The 19,320-nt window shown below is 52.0% G+C and overlaps 1 long non-coding RNA gene across 1 annotated transcript; it reads right to left on the bottom strand.

Moving 5' to 3' along the window:
- Positions 1 to 3,698, bottom strand: LOC149525998 (uncharacterized). Its single transcript, XR_016348577.1, has 2 exons — positions 3,521 to 3,698; positions 1 to 221 (listed from the first exon to the last, which is right to left on the bottom strand). It is a non-coding gene; the product is annotated as an uncharacterized LOC149525998 (long non-coding RNA).
- Positions 3,699 to 19,320: the final 15,622 nt, after the last annotated feature.

Genomic DNA, 19,320 nt, shown 5'->3' with positions numbered 1-19,320 from the left:
GCTGTTTCATTATTTTAATGCATGACCTTTTGCATGTTCGTACAGCAGGACGGAAAAAACAACATGTTTTGAATTCTATCGGATCCAAAAAGGTCTTCGGAGGTTTTATTCCAAGTCCCAAAGGTTGAGAGACCTTTTTCCATCCCAAATCCTGTTCTCATGAAGCTTCATTAACTTTCTGAGGAAACTTTCTTCTGCTCCAAATGTCATTCGAGTTCTGCCTTGGGAAAAGAGGAATTTAGAGGGCAATTTGAGTAATTGGACAAGGCAATTGAGTGGTGGGGGTGGGTGGGGGGGTTCTTTAGCTAAGCAACATCTTGGTCTGTGACAGATTTACGCTATCGATTACACCTCCAAGGAATGGAATCAGGACTTTTGTTTGTTTAAGGTGGTATGGAAAATGTGATTGTAGACCAGCCATCTGAGAGACAGGAGCCTGAAAGTAGGAATAAGGGATCTTCCGGAAAAGGGTTTATTTTATGCAAGATCCCGTCTAGACTGGCGCTTTTCTCCGGCAAAACCCCGAGCCGAAAAAAAGCGGCATCCATGTTCATGCAAATGCCGCGGGGGATATTTAAATCCCCCGCGGCATTTGCAATTCCGAAGTGTCTCATTAGCATCCCTTTTCCGGAATGTAGACACAGCCCAGATGTGTTAACTAGCTATTCTGGGGAGGCCCTGCTGTGTAGGCACAGAGCACATCACATATCACACCCAATTGCCTTAACCCACCAGAGTGAGCGCCTAAGTGCTTGTAGGGGTTCCGACTGCCCCTACAGTGTCGCCCGTCATCGACTTTGGGGAATTGGCTCTGCCGGCGGCGACGCTATTCGATTCGGGCCACTGTCCTCCAACAGTGCCCACACAGCCTGGGCTTTACCCCTTCCGGGGATAGTTCGGGGCGTCCGAGCGTGGGCGGAATAGTCTGGTGTCCCCTTGTTCCGCGCCCTTATCGTCGCCCCCCATGACGTGTCTATGACGTGCTTCGCCTGCTGGTTCCCGGCGGCACCAGTCTAAAAAGCCCCTTGGTTGCTTTCGTGGGCGTTTCTTTCTTAGCTGTTCCGAGGGGGGGCGAAGGGTAGAGAGGGTAGAGGGGGGCGGGGCCCTCGTCCACCCTCACTTCCAGGCCCCAGCCCAGGGACCTAAAGGACACGGACCGGGTTTGGTCCGGGTCTGGCTGACAGAGGTGTCCTGCCGAAACCTGCCTATCTGCGGGGTTTTTCTATGGCCCTGCCCTGGGCTACTTCCTCTCCGTGCTGTCTCCCCTTCCCGGCTGCTGGCTTACCCAGCCCTCCGTTGGCCAGCTGCTCTTCGCTCCAGATGACCTTCTGGACCCCGTTGCTCCACGGAGGTCCACAAAGTCCTGCCTTCCACGCCAATCCCCCGCCGTTTGTCTTCCTCCACACCCCCCTCTTCCCTGACACAGCCCGGGGTGGCGTTTAAAACTCCCGCCGTGCCCGGCGCTGGAGGGGACATCATCCTGATGTCACCAGCTGGCTCCACCCCTCTTGCAGCGTCTGTGCTGCTGCCACCGCACCTGAGGCAGTCAGCTGGTCCGCGGTGCTTCCCCGCCGTCCGAATAGGGCTTTTGCCGCGGGGGTTTTAGTGCGGGGCCCCGTCACAGTGCCCTTCCCGGCATCAGTGCCTGGCAGTAAGATGTCCCGGGAGGAAGAGATTGTCTCCAAAGTTATAAAAAGCTCCTGGCTATTGGTGAGATTGGTTGTCCTGCCTGCCTGCTGCCCATTCTCCTCTTTCTCCGTGCTGTCCTCCATGCTGCTACCCGAGTTGCATCTTGGGAGGAATCCACAGACTAGCCACAGATGCTGCTCGGTTTCCCTCCCCCCCCCAAGAATCACATGCAGTTGTTCACAGAAGTGGCATGTTTGTGGCGATGGTCACGTTTGCCTCCTTTGTCTTTTGGTAGGACGGTCTCAGCAACTTTATTTTCACATGGCACTGCTGGGCGTCCCTGGTGTGTCCTTTCTGCTCTGTGCCCTTTGTCTCTGTCTTGGCACAGAGCTCTGCCTTCCTTTTGCTGGTTTGTAGTTCTACCCGGACAGGTTCCTCTCCCCAGATGGCAACAAGGTCTCCGGGTTCTCCTGCACGCTCAATGCTGGAGCTCATCTGGGAACTCATGGTCGGGTGTGCTGCCTGCTTTGAGGTCTGCTTGCCACGCTGGCCACACAGGGAATTAAAGTCAAATTTTCCAGGGGCTTTTCCTGTTCACTTTGAGAGCAGTAGAGTTGAAAGTCCTGGCCAGAGCGGTCATTGCAGAGCACTGTGGGACACCTCCTGGGGTATGTCTAGACTACATGGCTCCGTCGACGGAGCCATGTAGATTTGTTTGTTTGGCAAAGGGAAATGAAGCCACAATTTAAATAATCGCAGCTTCATTTAAATTTAAATGGCTACCCCGCTCTGCCGATCATCTGTTTGTCAGCAGATTGGGGCAGCCTGGACACTCCCCTGCCGACATGAAAGCCCTTTATCGACCTCCCCAGTAAACCTCATCCTACCAGGCATAACAGGGAGGTCGATAAAGGGCTTTCAGGTCGGCGCGGGAGCGTCCAGACTAGTGCGCTGAGCCGAGAAACAGCTGATCAGCTGTTTGTCGGCTCAGCGCGGCAGCCATTTAAATTTAAATGAAGCCGCGATTATTTAAATCGCGGCTTCATTTCCCTCTGCCGACCAGCCTTATCGATGGAGCCATGTAGTTTAGACACACCCCTGGAGGCCAAGAACACCAACTTTCACAGCACTGCGTCTGCATCACCATAAAGTTGACTATGCAAAGTCAAATTTAGCATTACTCTTCATGAAAAGCAGGTGTACCAACATCAGTTTTAATGGCCCTTAAAGTCAATGGACTGGCTTGGTGATGTGGACTCACTGTTTAGAAAGTTGACCTAATGCGGCTAAGTTCAGCCTAAACTCCCAGCATGGACCAGACCTTACAAAAAATGGTAAATGCTGGATGTTCTGGGACACAAGTAGCTAGGAAGCCTCCAAGTTTCATACGTGCAGCAGGGAATCCCTCCAGAGTCCATGGAACAAGCTCTCTGGAGGACCAGAGTGTGGTTGTATCTTGGAAAGCGACTAAAATTTCCATGACGAGATTCTGTCCAGACAGCTCCCTGACTCCAGCTCAGACATGCTCAGTGTCGTGAGAATCACAGGTCCGATGATGAATACCCGAGGGGGGGAGAACAGAACCAGGTGGACAGTTTTATCAAGTAAAAAATATTTATTTATGACAATGGTGAATTTATAGTATTTATTCTAAGATTTTTAATAGACCGTGTTAATAATGAATTTACAGTATTTATTATATTTATTCTATGGTTTCTAGTAAAACGTGTCAGAGATATAAGGATGGGAATGGCAAGGGGAATAGTCTCTAATCTTAAAATATCCAGCTACAGTAATAAAATAACAGTGATAACTACAAACTCTTATGCACTACCCAAAAACAACTACAACGCTAAGCTTATACAACAGGAAAAAATCAAATCATACATACCAACTTACACAGCACACGAAACATTTCACAGATATCGGTTCAGTTGTGAAGGCCTTGGTTAGGCCCGAGAGTCGGGGGAGGTGGCTGGTCGGTTGATCAGGCCGGCAGCGCTTTGAAGTGTACGAGAAGGCACACGCACGGTGGTACGTGTGTTGCGAAGACCTCCTAGAGCGAACTGTGCCATGGGTATTTATCCCCAAATCTGCACATCGCTTTCCCACACTTGCATATTACCATATATGGCCCAATGGTCACCAAGTGGGGGGGGTCTGTGTCCCAGGGGTTGGGCCGAAACTGTGCAGGTTTCATGCGACCAGGTAAGCCCCGCAGCAGTTCTCACGCCAAGGTGACGGGTGGGAGAGTCTGAGGCTATTTTCCCCTTTTCACACCTTTCCTTTTTCTAAAGGCAATGGTATGCAGGAAGGGTGCGGCCGGTTTCTCTCAAGGAGTACTGCAGAACAAGAGCGGCCTGGCCAAACTTTTTTACTGGGAGGGGGCAGCTTCTTTTCTCTAACACTCAGCTTACAGGGGATATAGGCTGGGATTTCCAAAGCAGCCTAGAGGACTTAAACATGTCTTCCAAGATGTATCTAAATCCCCTCAGCGCCTTTGAAAGCCTGTCTTCTTTGGGTTTTGAGCCACCAGCCCCATGCCCCCTGCTTGGATCTGGGAGTCACGCTGAGGTTTTCTGGCTAACACATCCCTGCTTCTGCTGATCCTGCCCCCTCTCCCAGTCCTGCAGCTCCACTTCCTTCAACTGTGTTCTAAAGGATTAAGTTTCTCTCTCTCTAAACTTCCTTGTCACCATATACACACGGGTGGCCAAAAATGTATTTCCTCTGAGGGGGATAGAAATTCACAGCTAGGCCAGGTCAGAAAAATGAGGCTTGAGAACTTCTTAGAGTTTGAGGCTATTTCATGCGTATGCTTTGATGTGCGACATGGGCAGTTTGTGTTTTAATGGGGATATTGCTGGAAATTTTTGAACCTCAAGGTCTACAGCCACGCAAGTATTACTGTCTGGCCCTCCCCCATCGTCCCCTGCAACTATGAAAAAATCTAAATTGCAACTGTCAGAGGGGTAGCCGTGTTAGTCTGGATCTGCAAAAGCGACGAGGAGTCCTGTGGCACCTTATAGACTAACAGATTTATTGGAGCATAAGCTTTCATGGGCAAAGACCCACTTTGTCAGATGCATGTAGTGGAAATTCCAGGGGCAGGTATAAATATACAGGCATAAGAAAAGAGTACCAATCAAGAGTAAGGCTGGAGATAACGAGATCAATTCAGTCAGGGAGGATGAGGCCCACTTCTAGCAGCTGATGTTGAGGTGTGAACACCAAGAGAGGAGAAACTGCTTTTGTAGTTGGCTAGCCAGTCAGAGTCTTTGTTTAATCCTAAGGTGATGGTGTCAAATTTGCAGATGAACTGTAGCTCAGCAAAAGTGGCGAGGAGTCCTGTGACACCTTATAGACTAACTGAAGTGTAGGAGCATAAGCTTTCGTGGGCAAAGACCCACCTCGTGAGATGCATGTAATGGAAATTATTTCTACTACATGCATCTGACGAAGTGGGTCTTTGACAACGAAAGCTTATGCTCCTACACTTCGGCTAGTCTATAAGGTGCCACAGGACTCCTCGCCACTTTTGCAGATTCAGACTAACACGGCTGCCCCTCTGATACTTGTAGCTCAGCAGTTTCTCTTTGAAGTCTTGTCTTGACGTTTTTTTGTTGCATGACGGCTACCTTTAAATCTTCCACTGTATGTCCAGGCAGATTGAAGTGTTCTCCTACAGGTTTTTGTATATTACCATTCCTGATATCTGATTTGTGTCCGTTTATTCTTTTACGTAAGGACTGTCCAGATTGGCCGATGTGTATAGCAGAGGGGCATTGCTGGCACATGATGGTGTGTATTACATTGGTAGATGTGCAGGTGAATGAACCCGTGATGGTGTGGCTGATCTGGTTAGGTCCTGGGATGGTGTCGCTGGTGTAGACACGTGGGCAGAGTTGGCACCGAGGTTTGGTGCATGGATTGGTTCCTGAGTTAGAGTTACTGTGGTGTAAATTGCAACTGGTTCATCCGCTAACAATTGTGTTCCCCTGCTTGTTTGCTGGCAGGGACATGGCTCTGCAAAGGGCAACTAGGCCTAAAACATTTGTCCCTACATCCCGCTCAACACCTCCCCCGACTTTACCCCCCAGAGAACAACTCCAGCCCCTGCAAATGAAAACATCAAACGCGTGTGACAGTCACCACTGGTTCCCCTCCCCACGCCTGCCTCCAGCTCCGTGGAGTTACTAGGTTCCAACGTTCTAAGGAGTGAGGCCGAGATTCTCAGGGGCCATAAATCCCATTAACCAGTGAGCCTGGGGCAGATGTTCATTTTGACTCCCTGTATCCTGCTTAGCTGGGATATGGGAGGCAGTTGCCATCTAGATCCTTGTTTAGCTGCTTCGTGGAAACACACAGCAGTTCCTGAAGGCAGACATTAGCATTATCTCCACTCCCAGAGAGGTAATCTCTTTACATGGATTTGAAATGGGAAGCATTTGTGAAAAGCCAAACCAGGCCTTTGACACATTCATTAGATCCATTTGCTCCAATTTCATGCTAAAAGCAGGCAATTGAACTACATTTGCCAGCTGCAACAGTGGAGGAAGAGAAGGAAGATTTGAGCACCACAGAAATACACTGTCCGCTGGTTGTGACAGCTGGTTGTGCTTACATTGGTGAAGAGAATCTTTCAACCAGGAAGGATTCACAGAGTGTAATTAACTCGGGACTCCAGAGGAATGACTGGGCTGGAGGGGTTAGGGGGGAGAAACAGGTATCCTTCATTTTACATCTACGGAGCAGAAAACCAGCAGGAGTCTCTCCAGTGGCTACATGTCTCGTCGCTTTCTTGTGCTTCCTTCTCCTTTATGGCAAATGCCCAAGTCCATGTAGCAATCTCTGTGCCACACCAGGTCGTTTACCAAGAATTTATCTGGAGAAGATCTGAGTGGCTGGCGAACATGAGGCATTTCTTAGGGAACAATGGCTATGAGCCAGGACAGACAGGGAATGGGCGACGGGAGGGGATCACTTGATGATGCCTGGTTCTGTTCACTCCCTCTGGGGCACCTGGCATTGGCCACTATCGGAGAAAGGAAACTAGGCTAGATGCACCTTTGCTCTGACCAATATGGTTGTTCTTATATTCTGACAAGATGAATTGACTCATCATGATCCACCTGTAAACAGCTGCCTTGAAGAATTCAGATGGGAAGAAGAGTTGAGCACAACCCTACGAGAGAACAAGGAATTAACGGACTGATCACTCCCTAGGGATGATTAGGCTGTAACGTTGGCGCTAGGACCTTGGTGACAGACAGCACCGTGGCGGAGATGGTCACACGGAGCATTGACTGGTACAGAACAGGGGCGAACATTAGTTGGAAGGTGTTTCTCGGGCCTTGCAAGTTAAGGTAGGGGAATGGGAAATCAAGGTTCTGGCTTTTCTTGGGCCACTTTGGGCATCACAGAAATACACTGACCACACAGAATGGCTGGTTGTGAATCCTTCCTGCCTGAGAGAAGCTCCCTCCGTGCCAACCAGTTTCATCCATGCCATCTGCCTAGCTGTAAGTCGTCACCCTCTCCTGTCATGTCCTACGTGGCTTAGGCCTGGCTAATCTGAATGGCTGTCCCTTCTCTGAGTAGGGCACTGCCAGAGCTGTGATCTGCACACGGGCTGGACTGGGCGGTGTCCCTCTTTAGGCAAGAGGTGACGGCTGGCTGGGCGTTCCCAAGTGCTTTCAGACACCCATCGGTGAGGCCGTCCTGCACCAGGAGAGCAAGGTTTGCTCTGTCGATGGAGAGCCCAGCTACAGAGCTTCCTGCTCCACTGGAACTGATCATTTTCACGGGCTCTTCCTTGCTGACTGCAGTCGAATCCTGAAGGGCACTGAGGCCTGCAGCCACCAGCTGAGTCAGCTGTGGTGTGAAGAGCCAGGTCTCGGTTACATGTCAGAGACTAGGTGTCTGGCTCCACACCTCGGGAAGGCCTGGCACTGAATGGGCGGTAATGCCAGACTCAGTAAACGCATGGCTCTGAAAGGAGGCAGCCTAACACGCCCAGGAACCGGTGTGTCTAAGTAGAACAAGCCCAACAAGCTCAGGTGGCCGCAGTGGGTTAGCTGGTGGCTGGTGGCTTTCCCCAGGTCTTTTTTCCCATCTGAGCTGTTGGCCCTGCAGAGCTCATCCCAGGCTCCTTCCCCAGACTCTAGGGCATCAGTGAAATCCCAGCAGACGATTGTTAAAGAGCCGTCCTGGGAGCGTGAAAGCCGGGAGGAAATGGCGCCGAGTAGGACAGGAGAGATGATATGAAGAGTGGAACATCTGAAGGACATTGGCCCAGATCCCTGGCGTTCAGAAGCCAGGCTGGGAGCATCAGCAAATGTAACCCACACACCTAGTGTGGGTCACTGTCCCATGGAGTGGCACTTAGACCACTTACAGCAGAGCTAAGAACAAAGGAGGTCTACAGCCTAAGCTGAGCGTCAGCTGTCTTTATAGCGCAAACTGTAGCAGCTCCCACACAAAGCTACATAGGTCCCAGGTTCAAATCTGCTTGGTGGTGGTTACACAAAGATGCTGGGAACTGAGCAAGATGAGTTCACTGCCCCTTCCAGCAGGTCCTCCTATCGAAGCCATGTTAGAGCACCCACAGATCTGGCTCCTGTGCCCTAGAAGGTATCTCAAGTTGAGCTCCCACAAACCTCTTAATTGCTTGTCAAAATTTTGCACTTAAGTCTTTAATGTTCCTGCCTAAGGACAGGTCCCTTGCCTACCCCGATGCTCCTGCTACTGTGAGAGGTCACGTCTGGGAACAAGGCCTGGCAAGCAGGGACTCTGCAAAAGATTTGGGGGTCATGGCGGCTAGTCAGCTGGACAGGAGCTCCCAGTGTGATGCTGCAGTGGCTAAAAGGGCTAGGGCGGTGCTTGGATGGGTAAACAGGAATCTCAAACGGGAGCAGAGGGGCTGTTTTACCCCTGTCTTTGGCACTGGTGCGGCAGCTGCAGGAATTCCGTGTCTGGTTCTGGCTCTCCACTCCAGAAGGATGGCGGTCCAGTGGGGAGGGTCAGAGAAGAGAATGACTGTAGGATTCGAAGGCCTGACTCGTGTCAGGGAGCTCAGTCTGTTTTGCTTAACAAGGAGAAGGTTAAGGGGTAACAGCCTGGGAACAGCTATTTCATAACGAGCTCTCCGATCTATCAGAGAAAGATCTAGCATGAGCCAATGCCTGGCAGTCGAAGCTAGACACATTCATTCTGGAAGTCAGGCATAAATGTTTAACCGTGGGGATAATTAATCACTGGAACAATTTACCAAGGATGGTGGTGGATTCTCTATCACTGGCCATTTTTAAATCAAGACTTGACTTTTTTTATATGATCTGCTGTAGTCCAGTGCAACCTTCCCAGACTCCTGTACCCCTTTCAGGAGTCTAAATTGTCTTGTGTACCCCCCAGGCTCACTTCACTTCAAAATGGCTTGCTTGCAGCATCCAACGTCAAAATGCAAAAGAGTCACAGCCCCGCAGTTACTGAACAATTGCTTACGTTCTCCTCTTGCCATAAAATAAGCCAGTTCAAATATACCTATTGTCCTTACAGTTCTGTGTGTAACATAGGGAGCAGTGAAAACAGATCATTGTCTATGACGTTTTAGCTTGTATGAATTTTGCTGCTGCTTTTCATGCAGTCTATTGTAACACCAGGCAAATATGCAGATGAATTGATGTGTACCTCTGACCTGTGTGACCCAGGAGATACTAGATGATCACAAGGATTCCTTCTGGCTTTGAAATCTACTAGTGTAAACCTTCCCTTACTCTGCTTCCAACCTGCCCTAGGGATCATATAGCATTCAGGCTCCTGATATTTTTAAGAGTGCCAGTGATAAGGAATGACTAATAAAGCAGCTAATGATTAACTAACCCTTTGCACAATTTTGGCAGTTATGTATAATTAAATCAACATTAATTTTCCATTCTATTCACAAGATTGCTCTAATCAGGGCAGCCTATAATTGTCGTCTAGAATAATGACACTTCCCCCCTGCGTCTCATCCCAAGGTTAACAGCTGTGCTGGAGCGGGGCCTTGGCTTAGAGAGGCGTGATTATTTTTACAAAATACGCTACTGGGCACTTACATATATACCATGAAGTGCCCTCAAGAATTCTCCCTGGGTCTGGGCTAGCTTGCATTGAAGGAAAGGGGTAGGAGCTTCTAAAGTCCTAGGTTCCAGTCCTGATTCTGCAAGGAGAGCCTTGGGTAACTTAATACCTCTGTCCCTTGGTTTCCCACTGTAAATGACTTGGCATTGTCAGATGGCTGGTGCTATGGAAACAAAGTATTATCACTCTCCTAAAGAACAATAAACCCCGAGCTCATGCTGCTGTGGTCAGCTAAGCCTACACTTATGGCAGAGCACAGAGTCCAGGCAGGCCCTAGGTAGCTACACATAGCCGTGGGGAAAGCCGTAGGCGGAAAGCAGCCAATAGTATGTTTCTAAAAACAATAGATGTGGGAGGCACTGCTTGGGTAGAAAGCTGCATAAAGTACAGATCCTAAACCATACTACAACATCCCCTGGCAAGGAGTTCCACAGGTTGACTGTGCATTTTGTGTGATGGGGTCTGCGTCACCTCATGTGAGCACCCCCGCCTGGCCAAGTGCATTCCTGCACTCTGTCTCAGTTTGATGCCAAAAATCTCTTCCTCAGCTCAACCCTCCTGCCAAGTCACTCTTAGTCACTCTTCAACCCTTCCCAGAGTACACCTTTAGCAGAGGTCCATCCCAGGGCCCTCTGTAGAGTGTCTCTGAGTCTGTTTCTCAGTCTGTTGCCCCACTCTGTACGGGAGTGGTGTCCCCAGGATTTTCCTTCCTGGAGACAACTTCTTTGCCTTTAGCTCAGGGCTTTATCTTCCTGTTCATGGCCTCTAAGCAGCTCTCCCCACAGAGCTGTTCATAGTAGTAGTAGTAGTAGTAGTAGTAGTAGTGCTGCTGCTGCTGCCTCAGTCCAGTCCTCTCTCCCTCAGGTCTAGGCTGCAACTGCTCTGATTCCAGTGCTGCAGCTTTTTATGTAGTTCTTCCTGACCCCTGATTGGCTGGTTTATTCTAGCCTCTCTAGCCAATCTGGAGGACTTCTCTATGGCCCTTTCTAGCTGCAGGGCCTGATCCGTCCCATTACAAGCTGCTACTGATTTACATGTCTGCAAAGGGAGATCAGATCCTGGCCACTATGGTATTACATTGTCCACTGTCCTAGTGCCTTGCCCTGGCCGGGTGCAGGATATGGGGCTGTCAGGACCGGTTTGGCAGGGCCCTACTTCGTTAGAGTTCAGTCTGGGGCTAACGCTAACCAGCTCTGCCGCCTTTCGCTGTCTGAGATTGTCTGTGCTGAGGTCAAACCGTGATTAAGTTTGTTGCTAATGGTTGCAAAGGGGTCTGAGCTGCTTGACGCACAAAGGCTGGGGCAAAAAAGTAAGTCACCTGACACAGCGGGGAGGGGGCCAATGCGTCAGTATGGGTGTACTATTTAAAACCTGTTCAACGTACTGCTAGCCCCGTGCCTCCGGTCACATTCCTGAGCCCTGATGTTTCTCCCGCACTCGAGTGGAGGTGCCAAGAGTTCGTCGCATTCCTGTTTGCTGCTCTGAACTGCTGACGCCGCGCGAATGCTTGTGTCCCCAGCCGCTGGACTCCCACGGAGCTTCTAGGAGCTGGAGGGAAGAAGGGAGTGGGAGGGGAAGGACTCTTCCTGATTTATGAGGCGGTGACCAGGCTCCTGAGTGGAGCGAAGAGGAGGCAAAAAGCCATTTGACTTGTCCCAGTGAGGACACTGGAGGATTGGCTCATGTAGGGCCGAGATGGCTTTTAGGTGCTGCTGAATCCCTCTTTCCTGTCCAGAGGCATAGCGAGGGTGTTATGTGCCCGGAGACAAAGGCATAATTGTGTCCCGCCCCTCCCCCCCCCGAACCTGGCACATGGCTGAGCTGGACCCTGGGAGGAATGGGGAAGCATGTACCAAATCTTCCCCTGCCCCCTCCAGTTTGGGGCTGGGCCCCCGCACTCTAACCCACTGGCAGAGATGGAGGAGGGCCAGGCTGGGGGCACAGAGGTGGGGAGGAGGCTCCAGCTGCCGCCGGCCGGCAGAGGGGGAGCAGGCGAGCTGAGGGGGAGCAGAGGGGGACTAAATTGGCGCCCCCCCAAGCGTGGCAACTGCCCCCCCTCCACTCTTGCCTCGCTGCGCCACTGGTCCTGTCGGTCTGTGGTGCACTGGGCTCAGCCCTTCAGCTCAGAAGGAAAATGAAGGCAGATGAAGTGGGGTCACCTGGGTATCCCCGTCACAAGGTTTTCTGCTCATAGCTGGGGCGCCTCCTTGTGGCCAGGTCTGGGGAATACTCCAGCCGCTCGGACACCCCCTTCTGCGCCTGGCGTTCCCCCTCACGCTCAGGGAGTGGCAGCGCGCCTTCTTTGCGGCTCTGCCCTCTGGCCAGGTCACTATCATTTTCCCCTCTCGGCGACCACAGGCTGGCTGACGGACGGGGTATTGCCACGTCTCCCCGTGACTGGTCGTGGAACCTGGACTCACCAACTACATTGGATTCCAGCCCAGGGACCCTATAACCAACAGCCTGGATCTGTCCTGTCCCAGACCTCGCTCCTATTTCCCTGACTTGCTTCGTACTCCATCTCTACCAGGCTTCCTTATCCACCACCCTTCCCTCAGGACCAGGCTCCCAGAGCCCTGCTCTTCCCTGGGTCTCCTCCTCTCAAGTGCTAGGCCCCAAGAGCGACTCCCGGCGCTTTCTGCTGCGTGTTGCCTGGCTTTTTCTACCAGCCTGGCCTGCTCCTGCTCAGCTGGGCTCCATCCTCAGTGAACACCCGCTCACCAACCCCCTTCGGAGCCACACGAACCCTTCACGGGCGAGCATTGGGGGTGAACACCTCCTTGCCCACCCAGAAAGTGCTACAGTCCATTGCTCTTCTAGCTTAGGCTGCCCCCCGGGGCTAACTGGACAGAGGGTGGTTTCCAAGGCGAAGGCCGGGTGTAGGTGCAGGTGTGTACAGGTGGAATTATGCCGGTGAGGGCTGTGAGGCGTTTACCAGTCGAGTTCTTCCAGAACAACCTGGAGCGCGGCTGCAGTTGCGCTGGCCTAGCTATGCCCATACGGGATAGGGAATAGCTAGACTGGTACAACTGTCTTCACGAACGGGGGTGGCATTGCTATGGCGGTGTGCTACCAACCCCGCCACTGACTCATGACAAGGCCTAAGTCATGAGAGCCAGTCCCAGTCCTGAGTGCAATCCCTGGCACCGCCACAGGTTTGCTGTGTGACCTCGGGCACATCACTTAACCCCTCTCTTGCCTGATCTCCAGTCTCCAGCCAGAGCACATTGAAACTTACAGTCTGTTAGGTTGCAAAGGGCAGGGACTGGCTCTGGTGGGCCCGGCACAGCAGTGGATCAGAGCTAAGATCCTGGATCCAGGGCAGGGCCTTCAGGGGCTACGGACAAAGCTCTCCAGAAAGGCCCCATCTGATGTGCATGGCAGCAGGGGTCATGTGCGCTGCCTGCTCCAGCAGAGGGCAGGAGGCTCAGCAGTTGCAGAATCCCTTGGCCTGGAAGCCGCTGGGAGGAAGAACTTTGCCAGCCCTTGGTGAGATGAGAGGTGGGAAATGGAGGGGGCAGAGGATCCAGAGAGGATGAGAAAAAGGAAGGTCTCGGACCAGGGCGTGAGGTCTGTGCAGGACCAGGTGAAACGCTAAGTGGCAGAGGCAAGAGAAATGTACAGGGAAGTAGAGGCATAAATGCCTAAGCAGACGGGAGAGGATGGGGTAGGGTGGCGGGGAACCAGAACCGTGTCCGTGTTTGCTGGACAGCCAGCCCGGAAGGGAGGGCTAGATGGTACTGGCTAGCTGATGAGCAGGTAGGGTCTGATCTCTGGCTTGGCCAGAGTCCTCATGAGCCCAGCCGGTGTCCCTCGACACTGGCTCCGCTGCGCTCCACAGTACGCCAGCCTTCCTCCCACCCACTCGCCCTCCCCCTACCCGTCCTGTGCTGCTGCGTGCCTGCCACGCCAGCCTTGCTTGCTGCTCCTGATCCCCAGCAAGTCCAGCCTCCCGGCCAGCAGGGCCACCAGCCTGGCACACCCCACTCCCCCTCCCCTGGCCTGGGCTTGCGGCATGTTGGCCGGAGCACAGCCATGACCTCTCTGATCCGAACAGCAGCACAGTGGTGCTGCTCGACCTCATGGGTAGCCGGTGATGGAGTCAAGGGGAGGCACAGCCTTCCCAAAATTGCCTACACGCCCTGGCCGCTGGGAAGGCTGGGGCTGGGGCTGTGGCATGGCAGCCCGGCTCCCCCAGCCTCCAAGGAAAGCTGGGGCAATGGCATGGTGGAGATAGTGCCCTCTAGTGGTGCACTGCAAAGGGTAAGGGTCCTACTACTACTGGCAGCTAAAGGAGCGCTCCTTTACCACCAGCTTAAGAGCTGTGGTTCTAGCTGTGTGCGTCATAGGGAAACGGATAGAACAGTCTGTCTGCAGCTGACAGGCTCCTCACTTCACGCTCACTTGGCACCACAGGGGCACCGGTGCCCAGATTCGCTGGCTGCTGGGGGCTGACCCTGCCGGGCTCGCAGCACAAGGGCAGGAAGGAGGACAGCTACCTGGGGGACCGGGCTGCCAAGCTGTTTGCCTTTCAAGCACCAGCCCAAATCCAGCCTTTGTAAGTGCCTGGCCTGTACGAAAGGAGACTTAACTCACAGGCTGCCCCTTTCCTCCCCCCAGTTTCTAGCCCCCACGGCTTGTCTGCTGCTGCTTCGTGGTGGATGGACCTGGTCCACTCACCCCAGCAGGAGAGGCTCATGTGCTTAGTACCACAGGCCCTGACTTCAGCCCTCCCGTCCCCCGTCCCCTTGTAACCAGACATTGAGCTAGCCTGTACACCAGACACCTGGGACTCAGTGAGGCTTGAGGGCTGTACTAGAAGGGGACCTCCAGGAGGAGGAGGGGAGGGTCTAATAACTTATTGCCCTGCTCTGGGGTGGTCTATCCAGTGCCTTTCCCCTGTACGTGGGTCCTACCCAAGATGAGCGTAGGGAATGGGTGTGCGCCACCACAGGTCTCTGGGGCTCTCATGGAGATAATCTCTCTGTCGGGTAACACAAAGAAAAGGGGCCCGGGCTGGAGCAAAGTCCTCCTGGAAACAGGCAACAGCCCTAATTTGGCAGAAACAGCATTTGCAGTCAGATCTTCACGCTTCTGGAAACTTGCTTCTCTGCCCCTCCCACGCCCGACCCCTGGGCTGAAATCAGCGAGGATTAGGGTCTAAGGCAGGGCTACTCGACACGCAGCCCGTTTGTTTGTGGCCCACGGTGCGGTTTGGGTTTACGCGGGGCTCAACATGCAGCCCGCAGGTGGGATCCACTGGGAACACGCTCCACAGTGTCTCCCAGGCGGGGTGAGCACTGAAAGACGCAAGCGGACAGGCTGGCCGGAACAGACGGGTACAGCATGTCGGCGTTTCTAACCCCCAGGGAGGAGGTGCCTGGAGCGCCAGGGCACTGTGTTAAAGAAGCTATTTGCATATATTTGCATATATATTTGCATGTATATGCAACCACAGTTACGTTGCGGCCCTCAGCATGTGCTGTGAGTATCATTGTGGCCCCTGGGGCTTCCAAAGTTGAGTGGCCCGGTCTAAGGTGATGTTAGCGTCCCTTGGGCCAGCCTGTTAATTATGCTGCTCTTGTCACTGAGGTGTAATTTACAGCCTCTTCTGCGTTGCTTGTGATCTTTTCTAAGGGCCGGGGGCAGACGCGCGTAGGGGAGCAGGGAAGACTGCAGAGGTAGAAGACAGCCCTCTCTCTTGGCCCAGCACGCTGTTACTCCTTTCACTTCCCTGACGCCCACTTGCGGCCGTGGTTTGCAGATCACCTGGGTCAGCGCCCATGTGCAGAGCACAAGGGTTTATCACTGGGGATGCAGCTGGCTCCTAATGCACAAACCCAAACCCACATACATCCACCCCCACCGTGCGCTCAGTGGCTGCAGACCGCTCCCCCTACCCTCTATCCTGTTGCTACCCAGCTTTCTGTGGCTACAACACACCAGGGACTGCAGTTGCATTGTGTTTCCCACCCACGCTCTCTCAGCTTAGAGTGAGTCATCTCCAGCCTCTTGGCTTTTGTTTAACAATCACAGCCGCGAAGGAAAGCAACCCGGCCCTGGATACTAGTTATTCAAGGTCTGTCTCTCTGCCTGCAAATGTAGCATTGCCTGGGTGTTTCAATGCGAATGGGCTTGGGGGTTATTTTCTTTTTAAATGTAATCTGCCAATGGCAGGTTTCATTCCTGTCACTTATCCCCAGGGGCTGGGAACAGACAATTACCTTGAGAATGGTGTTCTGGCAATGACACGTTAAAGGAAAGACAGTTTGAAAAGTTTGGAGAGGAGATTTCAGCCCCGCTTCCAGTTGTGCCTGGAGATTTCTTACCGCATGGCGACTCAGAAGCGTAGCAAGAGGCGCGTAACGTCTGGCGGTGACGTCTCTTAAAATCCCCAGCTCTCAGAGTCCTGAGAGCGGGTGCGACTTCCAGCTTTCATTTGAAAGAAGTATATTGTGACAGGGTCAGGCCTCGGGGTACAAGAGAATGATTTTTTTTTTTAATTTTCCAGAAAACCAAATAATTACTTGGGACAAATAAAGAGAAAACAGGGTGGATGTGAGGGTCAAAGGGCTAAAACAAGGGAACTGGATGGGGACACCAAGCAGAGAACCCCAGATGGTGTCCACTGCCCCTCGGAGGTCTCGAGAGAGCCAGCGGGCGCTGCCCACTGGAACTCTGCTCGGATGTGTGAGTGGATGCAGGAACGGAAATAGGCCCCTCGGTCGCAGGCCCCTCCCTCGGCCAACCTCTGCCGCCTGGTTTTATAAATGACCATCTTGGCGATAGCCAAGAGGAGGTTGACCAAGAGGTCCCGTGACTTTGTGGGGCTACAGATGGGGTGTGCATAGTAGGTGAGGGGAGACGTGCAGCCAGAACCTCAACAAGAGATTCTGGAGGAGCCGAAAAAGGGGCTGTAACCTGGCGCATGCGAGGTGGACATGTGCCAGGGTCTCCCTCTCACCATAGAAAGGGTAAGTGTCAGGAACGGGGTACAAGTGAGTGATAGAAGAGAGGTATATTAGCTCCAGATTGAGTACGTCTCTGTTTCCAGGGCAAACCAACAAGGGCTAGTTCAGAACCAGCAGGAACTTGCCAGAATCAATCAGGGCAATTAAGCACCTGGAGCCAATTAAGAGTCAAGTGAGCCAGGCTACTTGGAACACCTGGGACCAATTGAGAACCAGTTCAGAGTTAAAATGAGGTCCTCTGCAGGTAGTTCAGCACAGGAGGTGCTGAGGAGACAGAAGGAGCAGTGATGGGTTGAGGAGGAGCAAACACAAGTGGGTACCAGGAGGATGAGCCTGTGAGAAGGATGATGCTGGGGAAGGTGTGGGGAAGTAGCCCAGGGGTTTATAGCTGTCACACTGCTGGTGGTGGAGACATTTATAGACAGCTGCTTTTACAGGGCCCTGGGCTGCAACCCGGAGCAGAGGGTGGGTCTGGGTTCCCCACCTCACCCACTTCCACTCAGTGAAAAGTCTGGCTGTGAAAAGAAAGGGGGTTTATTCAGCCCTGAATCATTTGGAGAGTTCACCGAGACTGTGGTGTTTGGTTTCCCTCTGTTCCTTATGCTGGCCAGAGATGAGAGTAGTTCAACAAGTTGATGCCCTAGGAATGGTGCCTAAATTGAGTGTTTGCCTCAGAGGCTTCCAGCAGCAATCTTCCACAAAGCGCAGAACCCACCAAGGTCGGGTTGGAGCGTTGTCACAGTGTGATTGCAAGTGAACCCTGAAAGCCTCAAGCACAGGCCAATAAAAAGACCAGCCGCTCTACCTTCTTTAAATCTCATGATGATTTTTTTTAAATGCCACTTTCACAAACTCTGATACAGCAGAGCTGATCACCTGTAAGTGCGTCTACACAGCAGGGCTTAACTTGAAATAAGCTATGCAAATTGAGCTACATCAATTGCTTAGCCTATTTTGAAATACCTTATTTTGAATTTGGGTGTGTCTACACAGCACTTATTTCGAAATAGAGCCCTCTTCCTCCGACTTCCCTTACTCCTCCTACAATGAGGGTTACAGGAGTCTGAGTAAGAAGTCCTCCAGCTTGACAGTATTTTGAAATAATTGCCCGCTGTGTAGACGCAGGCTAAGTTATTTTGAAATAGCACTAATTATTTTGAAATAATGTTGCTGTGTAGATGTACCCTAAGACAGGATAACATCCCAGGTCTGCAGTGACTGAACAGTATGACTATCTGGGGATTATAAGATCCTAAATGCATTGAGGTTGCATCTCGATCTAGTTCTTGATGATCAAGTGTCCGTATCTTTATAACCAGCAGGAGCTGCAAGGCTCCGTATTCCCCTAGGTAGCTAACCTTCTGAAGACCCCTTAATGGAGGTGGTCTAGACAGCCCTGCGCTCTACTTACAGGTGAGGACAAAACCTATTTTTGTCCTGCGCTTGCATTATATCTCGCTGTTGCAGACGCTAATGGTTAGGTTTATGGCTTTCAACCCACTCTAGCTTCATGGAAAAACTGAAATAGCAAAAGGGTCTTGTTTCAAAGTGTTCAGACTTGCCCCATTTTTTTTTTTTCAAAATTTCTAGTGAGTTTCTTTGTCTTTTTTTACAAATATGTTTTGGGAATGTGTATTCAAAACCCACATTGTCACAAAAATGAAGTGCCAGACAGTTTTTTAGGGAGTTTGGGGGAAGGCACTTGCTGGTTGAAATGTGTTTTGTCAAAAAATCGGTGGATGGAGGTGTCTCCTGGAAGTGCTCTAGCCAGTCACTTGATGGCACTGTGATGTAGTGTCTTTCATATGGGAGAGGGTTCCTGGTAAACAAAGGAGACCAGGTTGGCACTAGCCAAAGAAACAGCTTGCAGCTGGGTACAATAAGACTGTAAAGTAAGGAGGGGCAAAATACGGTCTGCAGGCCGGATCTGGTCCACCAGATCTGGCCTGCGAGAGTTTCAGCCAGGCTCCTTGCCTGCCCTGCCCCCCCCCCCTCCAAATTGCTCAGAGCAGCTCTCTGAATGCTGCAAGCCTGGGGACAAGGAGAAGAGGCTTTCACTTCGGCTCCCACTGGCCAGTTTCCTGTCTCAACCCTCTCCCAAACTTTGGATTCCTTCCTGCGCCCCTCCTCCAAGTCAGAATCTTCTCCCGCACCTGGATCCCCTCCCAGATCCTACACCCCCTTCTGCACCTCAATCCTTACCCTATGCTTTCTTCTGCACCCAACCTCCATCCCAGAGCCTGCACCTCCTCTGTTAATAGCATGGAAAAGTGCAGCCCTTGACCACTTTCCAAAGTCTTGGAGTGGCCTCCATCAAAAATGATTGCCCACCCCTGCTGGAAAGTCTCTGGAGCAGGGACCCATGGTAAAAGGGGAGGCAGTGTGAGGGCAGTGGTGATATGATACTGGTACACAGGGTAAAAATGTGTCCAACTGGCTGGCTCCAGAGCCTCTGAATGGTTTTCTCTCTTATAACATTGGGTTCCCCACCTGCCATTCCACTCAGCCATTGCTCAGTGGCTGATTCTCGTGGGAGTTACCACAGACACAGATCTCCCAGAAGACTGGGATCAGCTCCCTGTTTCTCTCTCCCTGGCTT

Source organism: Pelodiscus sinensis, chromosome 1 (assembly GCF_052426305.1).
Source record: "Pelodiscus sinensis isolate ZL-2025 chromosome 1, ASM5242630v1, whole genome shotgun sequence".
Taxonomy (NCBI): domain Eukaryota; kingdom Metazoa; phylum Chordata; order Testudines; family Trionychidae; genus Pelodiscus; species Pelodiscus sinensis.
This window is presented reverse-complemented; position numbering and strand designations above follow the sequence as displayed.